Genomic DNA, 13,664 nt, shown 5'->3' on the forward strand with positions numbered 1-13,664 from the left:
ACTGATGAGCACTGATAGAAGGCACTGATGGGCACTGATAGGAGGCATTTATGGGCACTGATAGGCACTAATGGGCACTGATAGGAGGAATTTATGGGCACAGATGAGCACTGATAGAAGGCACTGATAGAATTCACTGAGGAGCACTGATAGAAGGCACTGATGAGCACTGATAGAAGGCACTGATAGAAGGCACTGATGGGCACTGATAGAAGGCACTGATGAGCACTGATAGAAGGCACTGATGAGCACCGATAGAAGGCACTGATGAGCACTGATAGAAGGCACTGATAGATGGCACTGATGAGCACTGATAGAAGGCACTGATGGCCACTGATAGAAGGCACTGATGAGCACTATTAGAAGGCACTAATGAGCACTGATAGACGTCACTGATGAGCACTGATAGAAGGCACTGATGGGCACTGATAGAAGGCACTGATGAGCACTGATAGACATCACTGATGAGCACTGATAGTAGGCACTGATGATCACTGATAGAAGGCACTGATAGAAGGCACTGATGGGCACTGATAGACGGCACTGATGGGCACTGATAGAAGGCACTGATGGGCACCGATGAGCAATGATAGACAGCACTGATGAGCACTGATAGAAGGCACTGATGAGCACTGATAGAAGGCACTGATGAGTATGGATGAGCTTCATGTGCGAGTCGGATGGCAGCCCTGTGTAGTGTGTTCCGGCGTGCTGAGAGATAGACAGTGTCATTTCATTTGAGTTAGATTAGGCAGGACAGTCAGTCAGTTAGCTGCACTTACAGTGTATTGTGTATATAGATTAGCTAGATCCGTTCCTGTTATCTTCCTACTGACAGTCAGGCTTGTCTTGTTACAGTATTTACAGCTACCTGAAGAAAATTGCTGGTGTTCTTTTGATCCTATTAGTACCACAGTCAGGCAGCTAGACTATTTACAGTTAGTGTAGTGCATCCTCCTCACAGTGTTCAGCTATAGGCGACAGGTTAGTTTAGTGTGACCTCTGCACAGTGTTCAGCTAAAGCTACAAGTTAGTGTAGTGTGTCCTCCTCACAGTATTCAGCTAAAACTACAAGTTAGTGTAGTGCGTCTTCCTCCCAGTGTTCAGCTAAAGCTACAGGTTGGTTTAGTGTGACCTCTGCACAGTGTAAAGCTAAAGCTACAAGTTAGTGTAGTGCGTCCTCTGCACAGTGTTCAGCTAAAGCTACAAGTTAGTGTAGTGCGTCCTATGAACAGTGTTCAGCTAAAGCTACAAGTTAGTGTAGTGCGTCCTGCTCACAGTGTTCAGCTAAAACTAAAAGTTAGTGTAGTGTGACCTCTGCAGAGTGTTCAGCTAAAGCTACAAGTTAGTGTAGTGCCTGCTCTGAACAGTGTTCAGCTAAAACTACAAATTAGTGTAGTGCGACCTCTGCACAGTGTTCAGCTAAAGCTACAAGTTAGTGTAGTGCTTCCTCTAAACAATGTTCAGCTAAAGCTACAAGTTAGTGTAGTGCGTCCTCACAGTGTTCAGCTAAAGCTACAGGTTAGTTTAGTGTGACCTCTGCACAGTGTTCAGCTAAAGCTACAAGTTAGTGTAGTGCGTCCTCTGAACAGTGTTCCTCTAAAGCTACAGGTTAGTGTAGTGCGTCCTCCTCAGTGTTCAGCTAAAGCTACAAGTTAGTGTAGTGCGTCTTCCTCACAGTGTTCAGCTAAAGCTACAGGTTAGTTTAGTGTGACCTCTGCACAGTGTTCAGCTAAAGCTACAAGTTATTTTAGTGCGACCTCTGCACAGTGTTCAGCTAAAGCTACAAGTTAGTGTAGTGCGTGCTATGAGCAGTGTTCAGCTAAAACTACAAGTTAGTGTAGTGCGTCCTCTGAACAGTGTTCATCTAAAGCTACAAGTTAGTGTAGTGCGTCCTCCTCACAGTGTTCAGCTAAAGCTACAAGTTAGTGTAGTGCGTCCTCCTCACAGTGTTCAGCTAAAGCTACAAGTTAGTGTAGTGCGTCCTGCTCACAGTGTTCAGCTAACACTAAAAGTTAGTGTAGTGCGACCTCTGCACAGTATTCAGCTAAAGCTACAAGTTAGTTTAGTGCGACCTCTGCAAAGTGTTCAGCTAAAGCTACAAGTTAGTGTAGTGCATGCTCTGAACAGTGTTCAGCTAAAACTACAAGTTAGTGTAGTGCGACCTCTGCACAGTGTTCAGCTAAAGCTACAAGTTAGTGTAGTGCGACCTCTGCACAGTGTTCAGCTAAAGCTACAAGTTATTTTAGTGCGACCTCTGCACAGTGTTCAGCTAAAGTTACAAGTTAGTGTAGTGCTTCCTCCTCACAGTGTTCAGCTAAAGCTACAAGTTAGTTTAGTGTGACCTCTGCACAGTGTTCAGCTAAAGCTACAAGTTAGTGTAGTGCGTCCTCTGAACAATGTTCCTCTAAAGCTACAAGTTAGTGTAGTGCGTCCTCCTCACAGTGTTCAGCTAAAGCTACAGGTTAGTTTAGTGTGACCTCTGCACAGTGTTCAGCTAAAGCTACAAGTTATTTTAGTGCGACCTCTGCACAGTGTTCAGCTAAAGCTACAAGTTAGTGTAGTGCGACCTCTGCACAGTGTTCAGCTAAAGCTACAAGTTATTTTAGTGCGACCTCTGCACAGTGTTCAGCTAAAGCTACAAGTTAGTGTAGTGCTTCCTCCTCACAGTGTTCAGCTAAAGCTACAAGTTAGTTTAGTGTGACCTCTGCACAGTGTTCAGCTAAAGCTACAAGTTAGTGTAGTGCGTCCTCTGAACAATGTTCCTCTAAAGCTACAAGTTAGTGTAGTGCGTCCTCCTCACAGTGTTCAGCTAAAGCTACAGGTTATTTTAGTGCGACCTCTGAACAGTGTTCAGCTAAAGCTACAAGTTAGTGTAGTGCGTGCTATGAACAGTGTTCAGCTAAAACTACAAGTTAGTGTAGTGTGACCTCTGCACAGTGTTCAGCTAAAGCTACAAGTTAGTGTAGTGCGTCCTCTGAACAGGGTTCATCTAAAGCTACAAGTTAGTGTAGTGCGTCCTCCTCACAGTGTTCAGCTAAAGCTACAAGTTAGTGTAGTGCATCCTCCTCACAGTGTTCAGCTAAAGCTACAGGTTAGTTTAGTGTGACCTCTGCACGGTGTTCAGCTAAAGCTACAAGTTATTTTAGTGTGACCTCTGCACAGTGTTCAGCTAAAGCTACAAGTTAGTGTAGTGCGTGCTATGAACAGTGTTCAGTTAAAACTACAAGTTAGTGTAGTGCGACCTCTGCACAGTGTTCATCTAAAGCTACAAGTTAGTGTAGTGCGACCTCTGCACAGTGTTCAGCTAAAGCTACAAGTTATTTTAGTGCGACCTCTGCACAGTGTTCAGCTAAAGCTACAAGTTAGTGTAGTGCTTCCTCCTCACAGTGTTCAGCTAAAGCTACAAGTTAGTGTAGTGCGTCCTCCTCAAAGTGTTCAACTAAAGCTACAGGTTAGTTCAGTGTGACCTCTGCACAGTGTTCACCTAAAGCTACAAGTTAGTGTAGTGCGTCCTCTGAACAGTGTTCCTCTAAAGCTACAAGTTAGTGTAGTGCGTCCTCCTCACAGTGTTCAGCTAAAGCTACAGGTTAGTTTAGTGTGACCTCTGCACAGTGTTCAGCTAAAGCTACAAGTTAGTGTAGTGCGTCCTTTGAACAGTGTTCAGCTAAAGCTACAAGTTAGTGTAGTGCGTCCTCCTCACAGTTTCAGCTAAAGCTATAGGTTAGTTTAGTGTGACCTCTGCACAGTGTTCAGCTAAAGCTACAAGTTAGTGTAGTGAGTCCTCCTCACAGTGTTCAGCTAAAGCTACAAGTTAGCGTAGTGTGTCCTCCTCACAGTGTTCAGCTAAAACTAAAATTTAGTGTAGTGCAACCTCTGCACAGTGTTCAGCTAAAGCTACAAGTTATTTTAGTGCAACCTCTGAACAGTGTTCAGCTAAAGCTACAAGTTAGTGTAGCGCATGCTCTGAACAGTGTTTAGCTAAAACTACAAGTTAGTGTAATGCGACCTCTGCACAGTGTTCAGCTAAAGCTACAAGTTAGTGTAGTGCATCCTCTGAACAGTGTTCATCTAAAGCTACAAGTTAGTGTAGTGCGTCCTCCTCACAGTGTTCAGCTAAAGCTCCAAGTTAGAGTAGTGCGTCCTCATCACAGTGATCAGCTAAAGCTACAGGTTATTTTAGTGTGACCTCTGCATAGTGTTCAGATAAAGCTACAAGTTAGTGTAGTGCGTCCTTTGAACTGTGTTCATCTAAAGCTACAAGTTAGTGTAGTGCATCCTCTGAACAGTGTTCATCTAAAGCTACAAGTTAGTGTAGTGCGTCCTCCTCACAGTGTTCAGCTAAAGCTCCAAGTTAGAGTAGTGCGTCCTCATCACAGTGATCAGCTAAAGCTACAGGTTATTTTAGTGTGACCTCTGCATAGTGTTCAGATAAAGCTACAAGTTAGTGTAGTGCGTCCTTTGAACTGTGTTCATCTAAAGCTACAAGTTAGTGTAGTGCATCCTCACAGTGTTCAGCTTAAACTACAAGTTAGTGTAGTGCGACCTCTGCACAGTGTTCAGCTAAAGCCACAAGTTATTTTAGTGCTACCTCTGCACAGTGTTCAGCTAAAGCTACAAGTTAGTGTAGTGCGTGCTCTGAACAGTGTTCATCTAAAGCTAAAAGTTAGTGTAGTGCGTCCTCTGCACAGTGTCAGGCTAAAGCTACAAGTTAGTGTAGTGCGTCCTCTGAACAGTGTTCATCTAAAGCTACAAGTTAGTGTAGTGCATCCTCTGAACAGTGTTCAGCTAAAGCTGCAATTTAGTGTAGTGCGTCTTCCTCACAGTGTTCAGCTAAAACTACAAGTTTGTGTAGGGCGACCTCTGCACAGTGTTCAGCTAAAGCTACAAGTTATTTTAGTGCGACCTCTGCACAGTGTTCAGCTAAAGCTACAAGTTAGTGTAGTGCGTCTTCCTCACAGTGTTCAGCTAAAGCTACAAGTTAGTGTAGTGCATCCTCCTCAGTGTTCAGCTAGTACTACAAGTTATTTTAGTGCGACCTCTGCACAGTGTTCAGCTAAAGCTACAAGTTATTTTAGTGCGACCTCTGCACAGTGTTCAGCTAAAGCTACAAGTTAGTGTAGTGCGTCCTCCTCACAGTGTTCAGCTAAAGCTACAGGTTAGTTTAGTGTGACCTCTGCACAGTGTTCAGCTAAAGCTACAAGTTAGTGTAGTGCGTCCTCCTCACAGTGTTCAGCTAAAGCTACAAGTTAGTGTAGTGCATCCTCCTCACAGTGTTCAGCTAAAGCTACAAGTTATTTTAGTGCGACCTCTGCGCAGTGTTCAGCTAAAGCTGCAAGTTAATGTAGAGCATGCTCTGAACAGAGTTCAGCTAAAGCTACAAGTTAGTGTAGTGCGTCCTCACAGTGTTCAGCTAAAGCTACAAGTTAGTGTAGTGCATCCTCCTCAGTGTTCAGCTAGTACAACAAGTTATTTTAGTGCGACCTCTGCACAGTGTTCAGCTAAAGCTACAAGTTATTTTAGTGCGACCTCTGCACAGTGTTCAGCTAAAGCTACAAGTTAGTGTAGAGCATGCTCTGAACAGTGTTCAGCTAAAGCTACAGGTTAGTTTAGTGTGACCTCTGCACAGTGTTCAGCTAAAGCTACAAGTTAGTGTAGTGCTTGCTCTGAACAGTGTTCAGCTAAAGCTACAAGTTAGTGTAGTGCGTCCTCCTCAGTGTTCAGCTAAAGCTACAGGTTAGTTTAGTGCGACCTTTGCACAGTGTTCAGCTAAAGCTACCTGTAGAAGGTTGGTGGTGTTTTCCTGATCCTATCACTACCGCAGGCAACTAACGTATTTACACGTTAGTGTGGTGCGACCTCTGCACTGTTCAGCTAAAGCTACCTGTAGAAGGTTGGTGGTGTTTTCCTGATCCTATCACTACCACAGGCAGCTAAATTATTTACACGTTAGTGTAGTGCGACCTCTGCACAGTGTTCAGCTAAAGCTACAAGTTATTTTAGTGCGACCTCTGCACAGTGTTCAGCTAAAGCTACAAGTTAGTGTAGTGCGTCCTCCTCACAGTGTTCAGCTAAAGCTACAGGTTAGTTTAGTGTGACCTCTGCACAGTGTTCAGCTAATGCTACAAGTTAGTGTAGTGCGTCCCCCTCACAGTGTTCAGCTAAAGCTACAAGTTAGTGTAGTGCATCCTCCTCACAGTGTTCAGCTAAAGCTACAGGTTAGTTTAGTGTGACCTCTGCACAGTGTTCAACTAAAGCTACAAAATAGTGTAGTGCATCCTCTGAACAGTGTTCATCTAAAGCTACAAGTTAGTGTAGTGCGTCTTCCTCACAGTGTTCAGCTAAAGCTACAAGTTAGTGTAGTGCATCCTCCTCAGTGTTCAGCTAGTACTACAAGTTATTTTAGTGCGACCTCTGCACAGTGTTCAGGTAAAGCTACAAGTTAGTGTAGAGCGTGCTCTGAACAGTGTTCAGCTAAAGCTACAAGTTAGTGTAGTGCGTCCTCACAGTGTTCAGCTAAAGCTACAAGTTAGTGTAGTGCATCCTCCTCAGTGTTCAGCTAGTACTACAAGTTATTTTAGTGCGACCTCTGCACAGTGTTCAGCTAAAGCTACAAGTTATTTTAGTGCGACCTCTGCACAGTGTTCAGCTAAAGCTACAAATTAGTGTAGAGCGTGCTCTGAACAGTGTTCAGCTAAAGCTACAGGTTAGTTTAGTGTGACCTCTGCACAGTGTTCAGCTAAAGCTACAAGTTAGTGTAGTGCTTGCTCTGAACAGTGTTCAGCTAAAGCTACAAGTTAGTCTAGTGCGTCCTCCTCAGTGTTCAGCTAAAGCTACAGGTTAGTTTAGTGAGACCTTTGCACAGTGTTCAGCTAAAGCTACCTGTAGAAGGTTGGTGGTGTTTTCCTGATCCTATCACTACCGCAGGCAGCTAAAGTATTTACATGTTAGTGTAGTGCGACCTCTGCACAGTGTTCAGCTAAAGCTACCTGTAGAAGGTTGGTGGTGTTTTCCTGATCCTATCACTACCGCAGGCAGCTAACGTATTTACACGTTAGTGTGGTGCGACCTCTGCACTGTTCAGCTAAAGCTACCTGTAGAAGGTTGGTGGTGTTTTCCTGATCCTATCACTACCGCAGGCAGCTAAATTATTTACACGTTAGTGTAGTGCGACCTCTGCACTGTTCAGCTTAAGCTACCTGTAGAAGGTTGGTGGTGTTTTCCTGATCCTATCACTACCGCAGGCAGCTAAATTATTTACACGTTAGTGTAGTGCGACCTCTGCACAGTGTTCAGCTAAAGCTACAAGTTATTTTAGTGTGACCTCTGAACAGTGTTCAGCTAAAGCTACAAGTTAGTGTAGTGCGTGCTATGAACAGTGTTCAGCTAAAACTACAAGTTAGTGTAGTGTGACCTCTGCACAGTGTTCAGCTAAAGCTACAAGTTAGTGTAGTGCGTCCTCTGAACAGGGTTCATCTAAAGCTACAAGTTAGTGTAGTGCGTCCTCCTCACAGTGTTCAGCTAAAGCTACAAGTTAGTGTAGTGCGTCCTCCTCACAGTGTTCAGCTAAAGCTACAGGTTAGTTTAGTGTGACCTCTGCACAGTGTTCAGCTAAAGCTACAAGTTAGTGTAGTGCGTCCTCCTCACAGTGTTCAGCTAAAGCTACAAGTTAGTGTAGTGCATCCTCCTCACAGTGTTCAGCTAAAGCTACAGGTTAGTTTAGTGTGACCTCTGCACAGTGTTCAACTAAAGCTACAAATTAGTGTAGTGCATCCTCTGAACAGTGTTTATCTAAAGCTACAAGTTAGTGTAGTGCGTCTTCCTCACAGTGTTCAGCTAAAGCTACAAGTTAGTGTAGTGCATCCTCCTCAGTGTTCAGCTAGTACTACAAGTTATTTTAGTGCGACCTCTGCACAGTGTTCAGCTAAAGCTACAAGTTATTTTAGTGCGACCTCTGCACAGTGTTCAGCTAAAGCTACAAGTTAGTGTAGAGCATGCTCTGAACAATTTTCAGCTAAAGCTACAGGTTAGTTTAGTGTGACCTCTGCACAGTGTTCAGCTAAAGCTACAAGTTAGTGTAGTGCTTGCTCTGAACAGTGTTCAGCTAAAGCTACAAGTTAGTCTAGTGCGTCCTCCTCAGTGTTCAGCTAAAGCTACAGGTTAGTTTAGTGTGACCTTTGCACAGTGTTCAGCTAAAGCTACCTGTAGAAGGTTGGTGGTGTTTTCCTGATCCTATCACTACCGCAGGCAGCTAAAGTATTTACATGTTAGTGTAGTGCGACCTCTGCACAGTGTTCAGCTAAAGCTACCTGTAGAAGGTTGGTGGTGTTTTCCTGATCCTATCACTACCGCAGGCAGCTAACGTATTTACACGTTAGTTTGGTGCGACCTCTGCACTGTTCAGCTAAAGCTACCTGTAGAAGGTTGGTGGTGTTTTCCTGATCCTATCACTACCGCAGGCAGCTAAATTATTTACACGTTAGTGTAGTGCGACCTCTGCACTGTTCAGCTTAAGCTACCTGTAGAAGGTTGGTGGTGTTTTCCTGATCCTATCACTACCGCAGGCAGCTAAATTATTTACACGTTAGTGTAGTGCGACCTCTGCACAGTGTTCAGCTAAAGCTACAAGTTATTTTAGTGCGACCTCTGAACAGTGTTCAGCTAAAGCTACAAGTTAGTGTAGTGCGTGCTATGAACAGTGTTCAGCTAAAACTACAAGTTAGTGTAGTGTGACCTCTGCACAGTGTTCAGCTAAAGCTACAAGTTAGTGTAGTGCGTCCTCTGAACAGGGTTCATCTAAAGCTACAAGTTAGTGTAGTGCGTCCTCCTCACAGTGTTCAGCTAAAGCTACAAGTTAGTGTAGTGCGTCCTCCTCACAGTATTCAGCTAAAGCTACAGGTTAGTTTAGTGTGACCTCTGCACAGTGTTCAGCTAAAGCTACAAGTTATTTTAGTGTGACCTCTGCACAGTGTTCAGCTAAAGCTACAAGTTAGTGTAGTGCGTGCTATGAACATTGTTCAGCTAAAACTACAAGTTAGTGTAGTGCGACCTCTGCACAGTCTTCAGCTATAGCTACAAGTTAGTGTAGTGCGTCCTCCTCACAGTGTTCAGCTAAAGCTACAAGTGAGTGTAGTGCGTCCTCACAGTGTTCAGCTAAAACTAAAAGTTAGTGTAGTGCGACCTCTGCACAGTGTTCAGCTAAAGCTACAAGTTAGTGTAGTGCATGCTCTGAACAGTGTTCAGCTGAAACTACAAGTTAGTGTAGTGCGACCTCTGCACAGTGTTCAGCTAAAGCTGCAGGTTAGTGTAGTGCGTCCTCTGAACAGTGTTCATCTAAAGCTACAAGTTAGTGTAGTGCGACCTCTGCACAGTGTTCAGCTAAAGCTACAAGTTATTTTAGTGCGACCTCTGCACAGTGTTCAGCTAAAGCTACAAGTTAGTGTAGTGCTTCCTCCTCACAGTGTTCAGCTAAAGCTACAAGTTAGTGTAGTGCGTCCTCCTCACAGTGTTCAACTAAAGCTATAGGTTAGTTTAGTGTGACCTCTGCACAGTGTTCAGCTAAAGCTACAAGTTAGTGTAATGCATCCTCTGAACAGTGTTCCTCTAAAGCTACAAGTTAGTGTAGTGTGTCCTCCTCACAGTTTTCAGCTAAAGCTACAGGTTAGTTTAGTATGACCTCTGCACAGTGTTCAGCTAAAGCTACAAGTTACTTTAGTGCGACCTCTGCACAGTGTTCAGCTAAATCTACAAGTTAGTGTAATGCGTGCTCTGAACAGTGTTCAGCTAAAACTACAAGTTAGTGTTGTGCGACCTCTGCACAGTGTTCAGCTAAAGCTACAAGTTAGTGTAGTGCGTCCTCCTCAGTGTTCAGCTAAAGCTACAAGTTAGTGTAGTGCGTCCTCCTCACAGTGTTCAGCTAAAGCTACAAGTGAGTGTAGTGCGTCCTCACAGTGTTCAGCTAAAACTAAAAGTTAGTGTAGTGCGACCTCTGCACAGTGTTCAGCTAAAGCTACAAGTTAGTGTAGTGCATGCTCTGAACAGTGTTCAGCTGAAACTACAAGTTAGTGTAGTGCGACCTCTGCACAGTGTTCAGCTAAAGCTGCAAGTTAGTGTAGTGCGTCCTCTGAACAGTGTTCATCTAAAGCTACAAGTTAGTGTAGTGCGACCTCTGCACAGTGTTCAGCTAAAGCTACAAGTTATTTTAGTGCGACCTCTGCACAGTGTTCAGCTAAAGCTACAAGTTAGTGTAGTGCTTCCTCCTCACAGTGTTCAGCTAAAGCTACAAGTTAGTGTAGTGCGTCCTCCTCACAGTGTTCAACTAAAGCTATAGGTTAGTTTAGTGTGACCTCTGCACAGTGTTCAGCTAAAGCTACAAGTTAGTGTAATGTATCCTCTGAACAGTGTTCCTCTAAAGCTACAAGTTAGTGTAGTGTGTCCTCCTCACAGTTTTCAGCTAAAGCTACAGGTTAGTTTAGTATGACCTCTGCACAGTGTTCAGCTAAAGCTACAAGTTACTTTAGTGCGACCTCTGCACAGTGTTCAGCTAAATCTACAAGTTAGTGTAATGCGTGCTCTGAACAGTGTTCAGCTAAAACTACAAGTTAGTGTTGTGCGACCTCTGCACAGTGTTCAGCTAAAGCTACAAGTTAGTGTAGTGCGTCCTCCTCACAGTGTTCAGCTAAAGCTACAAGTTAGTGTAGTGCGTCCTCCTCACAGTGTTCAGCTAAAGCTACAGGTTAGTTTAGTGTGACCTCTGCACAGTGTTCAGCTAAAGCTACAAGTTAGTGTAGTGCATCCTTTGAACAGTGTTCAGCTAAAGCTACAAGTTAGTGTAGTGCGTCCTCCTCACAGTTTCAGCTAAAGCTACAGGTTAGTTTAGTGTGACCTCTGCACAGTGTTCAGCTAAAGCTACAAGTTAGTGTAGTGCGTCCTCCTCACAGTGTTCAGCTAAAGCTACAAGTTAGTGTAGTGTGTCCTCCTCACAGTGTTCAACTAAAACTAAAATTTAGTGTAGTGCGACCTCTGCACAGTGTTCAGCTAAAGCTACAAGTTATTTTAGTGCGACCTCTGCACAGTGTTCAGCTAAAGCTACAAGTTAGTGTAGTGCATGCTCTGAACAGTGTTTAGCTAAAACTACAAGTTAGTGTAATGCGACCTCTGCACAGTGTTCAGCTAAAGCTACAAGTTAGTGTAGTGCATCCTCTGAACAGTGTTCATCTAAAGCTACAAGTTAGTGTAGTGCGTCCTCCTCACAGTGTTCAACTAAAGCTACAAGTTAGAGTAGTGCGTCCTCATTACAGTGATCAGCTAAAGCTACAGGTTAGTTTAGTGTGACCTCTGCATAGTGTTCAGCTAAAGCTACAAGTTAGTATAGTGTGTCCTCTGAACAGTGTTCATCTAAAGCTACAAGTTGGTGTAGTGCGTCCTCACAGCGTTCAGCTAAAGCTACAAGTTAGTGTAGTGCGTCCTCCTCACAGTGTTCAGCTAAAGCTACAGGTTACTTTAGTGTGACCTCTGCACAGTGTTCAGCTAAAGCTACAAGTTAGTGTAGTGCGTCCTCCTCACAGTGTTCAGCTAAAGCTACAAGTTAGTGTAGTGCGTCCTCCTCACAGTGTTCAGCTAAAACTACAAGTTAGTGTAGTGCGACCTCTGCACAGTGTTCAGCTAAAGCTACAAGTTAGTTTAGTGCTACCTCTGCACAGTGTTCAGCTAAAGCTACAAGTTAGTGTAGTGCGTGCTCTGAACACTGTTCAGCTAAAACTACAAGTTAGTGTAGTGCGACCTCTGCACAGTGTCAGGCTAAAGCTACAAGTTAGTGTAGTGCGTCCTCTGAACAGTGTTCATCTAAAGCAGTGGTTCTTAACTCCAGTCCTCAGGACCCACCAACAGGCCAGGTTTGCAAGATAGCTGAAATACATCACAGGTGATATCACTTGCTGCTCAGTGATTGCAGTATTCTAGTCTGCAACTCCCCAAGGTAATACTTAAAATCTGGCCTGTTGGTGGGTCCCGAGAACTGGAGTTGAGAACCACTGATCTAAAGCTACAAGTTAGTGTAGTGCGTCCTCTGAACAGTGTTCAGCTAAAGCTGCAATTTAGTGTAGTGCGTCTTCCTCACAGTGTTCAGCTAAAACTACAAGCTTGTGTAGGGCGACCTCTGCACAGTGTTCAGCTAAAGCTACAAGTTATTTTAGTGCGACCTCTGCACAGTGTTCAGCTAAAGCTACAAGTTACTGTAGTGCGTGCTCTGAACAGTGTTCAGCTAAAACTACAAGTTAGTGTAGTGCGACCTTTGCACAGTGTTCAGCTAAAGCTACAAGTTAGTAGTTAGTAGTAGTTAGTAGTAACCGGCGGGTGTGGAGAGGCGACTCTTTGTACATCTTGCCGCATGTATGCGTTCCTTGATCATCCGATCGAGGGCGAATACTGCTGTGCAAAATGTAAGCACATTGTTTCCCTGGAAGCCCAGGTTCTGAATCTGGGGAAGCAACTGTCAGCACTGAGAAGTCCCTCCATACTAAAGGTGAGCCAGGAACGTACACGGCAGGTGCCGGCAGGGGCCAGCACAGAGGCGGGTGGAGACAAAAAGGTGCATGCACTAGCAAAGAGTAGATGGATGACAGTCAGGAGGGGTAGAGGGGGAAGTGCCAGAGAGGCCGATCCAGGACTGGAGCATCCCAATAAGTACACTCCATTGAGTGACATTGGTGAAACCAGTCAGGGACCAGCACTGCTGGAGATGAGGGACTCTCCTAGCTGCCAGGGGAAGAACTCCTCCAGTGAGAGTGGGGGGGCAGCAAAGAGAAAGGAAAGACAGATTCTGGTGGTAGGGGACTCAATTCTTAGAAGGACAGAGAGGGCAATCTGTAACCAAGACCTGAAGCGCCAAACAGTATGTTGTCTACCGGGCGCTCGGGTTCGGCACATCACGGATCTTGTGGACAGATTACTGGGAGGGGCTGGGGAAGACCCGGCTGTCATGGTGCACGTTGGCACCAATGACAAAGTCAGAGGCAGATGGATTGTCCTAAAAAACAATTTTAGGGACTTAGGAGCTAAATTGAGGAAAAGGACCTCCAAGGTAGTGTTCTCAGGAATACTACCGGTACATCGAGCCACACCAGAAAGGCAGAGGGAGATTAGGGAAGTAAACAAGTGGCTGAAGAGCTGGTGTAGTAAGGAGGGGTTTGGGTTCCTGGAGGACTGGGCCGACTTCTCAGTCGGTAACCAGTACTATAGAAGGGACGGACTGCACCTAAATGAGGAGGGTGCAGATCTGCTGGGAATGAAGATGGCCAAAAAGTTAGAGGGGTTTTTAAACTAGGCGATGGGGGGGAGGGTCCAGAGACAGTGATAGCCAGCGCGGAAGATATTCCAGAGGGTAGTATTGGGGGCATTAGTGGTAGGTTAACCAAAGCACAAAAACACAAGGTGAGTATAGTAGCAAGTCCTAGTTGCAATATTGAAACACCCAATACGAGGACAATATGCAACCGGTCTAAACTATGTGGCATGTTCACTAATGCCAGGAGCATGGCGGACAAGATGGGTGAACTAGAGATACTGTTGTACAAGGAGGATTTGGATTTTGTGGGAATTTCAGAGACCTGGTTCAACAGCTCTCATGATTGGCTGGCAAACATTCAAGGGTATACCCTATACTG

This window comes from Aquarana catesbeiana, linkage group LG07 (assembly GCF_042186555.1).
Source record: "Aquarana catesbeiana isolate 2022-GZ linkage group LG07, ASM4218655v1, whole genome shotgun sequence".
Taxonomy (NCBI): Eukaryota; Metazoa; Chordata; class Amphibia; order Anura; family Ranidae; genus Aquarana; species Aquarana catesbeiana.